The sequence below is a fragment of the Chaetura pelagica genome, unplaced genomic scaffold (assembly GCF_000747805.2).
Source record: "Chaetura pelagica isolate M959 unplaced genomic scaffold, ChaPel_1.0 scaffold171, whole genome shotgun sequence".
NCBI lineage: Eukaryota > Metazoa > Chordata > Aves > Apodiformes > Apodidae > Chaetura > Chaetura pelagica.
In genome coordinates this window covers 1,295,143-1,298,164 of record NW_009952066.1, presented here as the reverse complement: position 1 = coordinate 1,298,164, position 3,022 = coordinate 1,295,143, and positions in this window count along the sequence as shown.

Sequence of the window (3,022 nt, the reverse complement as noted above, 5' to 3'; positions counted from 1 at the left end):
CAGCAGGAAGAAGGCAGCCCATGCTGCACTGCTCCCTGCTCACACCTATTCTGCTGGAGCTGCCCTCAATGGAGGACTGAAGAGTGGAAGTCCTGGAAAGGCTTTTGTGTGCTGGCTGCTCCTCCTGTAGCAAATTCCACCCTGCAGAGACGCTGCTTCCTTTTGGCAACCCAACAAAGAGCTAAAGAAAATGCTGCCACACGCTAGTGTGTTTCCCAGGAGGCCTCTTGTCCAGATGGCACTTGAAGTTGAGTCATAAGATGCAATGCTGAGACATGGAGAACACAGGAGTTGGGGAGGAGCTTTAAGACCCAGTCAAAGGGAAAACAAGAGGGTTGCCTGTTCAGTAAAATATCAGTCATGGATCTTTGTTATCCAGCACAGGAGTCGCTCTGAAACTGTAAGTCGTGCATCAACAGCCACCAAGTGGGGCTATAGTTCTTTATATTCATGTATCGCATGTCCCCTTCCAGCTGGGAGCTAGCTCTGGCTCTCCTGTAGTCTGTCAGGCTTTTTTTTCTTCTTTTGCAAATACTGATATAGCAAAGACAGCATTTAATGAGGTACCTTTGTTACATTTCTTTCAATAACTGCCAGTCCTGTGTTACTCAGCACCCAGGATATCAACAGGACGTAGCACGTGTAGCAGCACCAGCAACTCCAGCTGGAGGGAAGGCTCAAGGGTCCATAAAATATTCTACTGCTGGTCACAAGGAAGCCTCAGAGATCTTTCTCAGGCCCCAGTCTTTGGCATATTATCAAACTTTTTTGGAACCACCATTTTAGCAACCAACACCTTTTCTCCTGGAACGAGCAATCCTAAATGCTGCACAGGAAGGGCAGCCAGAGATAGATAATCCTGCAGAAGAGCCAGGGCACAGGGTGGAGCGCAGACACAAAACATTAACTCAGAGTGGAACATGGAAAAAGCACTACGAATCCTGGAGAAAAGAACTGGATGAGAAGGAAGGCTGAGGGACAGGATCACTGACTTTTGAAATGCAAAATGGGAGTGTAGTTAAGCATTCTCTACTTTGAAAGGATAAGCTCCTTTTATTTGCAATATGACTGATTCATGTTATAAGTGTTTCAATCAGAAAATATTTAAAATATTGAAAACAAAAGTATCAAAACAGGCTACCTAGGGAGGCTAGGTATCTCCTGATTAGTATTTTTATCCTGAAGCAGCAAACACCTGGTGATGATCTCACAACACTCAGCCTTTCTGAAGCACAGAGCAGATCATAAACATTTCACTCCTCCACATCTCCAGGGCTGGCAGGAGCAGGACTCATTTTGCCTCACCTGCTGCCCCTGACTCAGCAGATACTGCAGCAAAATGAGACTCTCCTCTTCCCAAATCCCTCTCAGTCCCAGGAGTCTCTTTTACTCAGATTAAAACATTCAATCCTCAAGATGACCCACCTCATAGCTACAAAATTCCAGAGTATCCAGGGCCATCTGCTCCCATTCCAGCTCTCCACTTCCATGCTCCACAACCTCAGGGACACGAGTTGAAAGTGTCAGAGAATGCCGCTTCATGCCAGCATGCTGCACATGTGGAAGAGATGGAAATGAGCCTCCCCTGCAAAATACACAATTAATCCACACAGCAGATCAGACTCGACTTCCTTGGTGGCTGCAGCCCGTGCCAGCCCACCTTAGTATGACAGGACTGTCCCCAGCTTCCTGGTATCAGGTAGTTTAGTACTTGCATGGTAGCAATGAGTCTCCTACACCTTTCGAGGAAGCAGCAGAGCAAGCATAGCATTAGGGCAGGAACCTGCAAGGAACAAAGCAGGGAGCACGCAAGCAGTAACACAGAGCCTCATCGGTGGCTTGGCGTGCTCATGGGGATCTGCTGGCTGCAAAAGGACAGAAGGAAGGACGGAAGGAAGGAAGGAAATGGTTACATATGGACACAACAGGCTGTGAGGACTAGCTGGCCCCTTCCTGCTTACTCTGTACCCCTTCTTTTCTGAAATAAAGACCTGTGGTATTAAAGATACTGAGATGGAAGCAGAGCTCTGCAGTTAGAAGCCAGCACTCTGGGTCCCCCTACCAGAACACACCTGCAACTCCAAAGTGGGTCTGTAACTGGACCAACACTAAACCACCTGAGATGCCTCCATTATTTCTGTTGTAAGGCACATCACCTTGCCTTTAGTATCAAAGCTTTTCCTTTGACTCATATTTTTCCAGTACTTTCAAAAAAACAGAAAAACCAGTTCAGTGATATCATCACCACCCTACAAGAAGCTGCAACTTCAGGTTACCACTGCTCATCCCACATCTAAAAACTAACACATATTCTCTTTGTCAAGGCACATGCTATTTCCCAACTATTTCTGTTTTTCCCTACCATAAAATTAATACAATTTACACTCCGGGAAATCAGCCAAAGTGAAATCATCACTGCCTTCAGTGGTGTCCTCTCTGCCACGTTTTGCAGACACAGAAGTCAGCAGCTTCCCTCAATTGATCCCAGCTCTGCTCAACCATGCAAGACACTTGCAGTTCTTTCCTAGATTACCATTCGCCTCACTAGCACAAGAAACAAAACCCACAGGATTTTTGATCAATACTATACCATCCTGGTCATAAGCATTACTTGGGACAAAAAACAGAAACAAAGAGGAAGAGGTCCACCAAGGCACCAAGGAAGAGACTTAATGCAAAGACACATTCCAAGTGGGCGGGAACCAGATGGCGATTGAGCAGACGGCAAATTTTTATTGTCAGTGTGGCTAGGTCAGTATGACTACAGTTCCTCCATAGGAAAAGCAACCCAAAAGGCAAAACAAGAGAGGCTTTGAGGACAGTTGTGCTCTCAGCATGCAACATCTTCAGAAATTAAAGAACATGCATGACATTTCTCATAGCGATGCTGATAGTTGCAGTAAGAGAAGGACGATGTCACCCTCCAGATCAGGGGTCTGATCCTGGATCCAGCCAACTCCACTTGGATTCAGTACAAGGTTAGTTTAAAAACCTGCCACGATCTGACTACAAACTAGTGTAG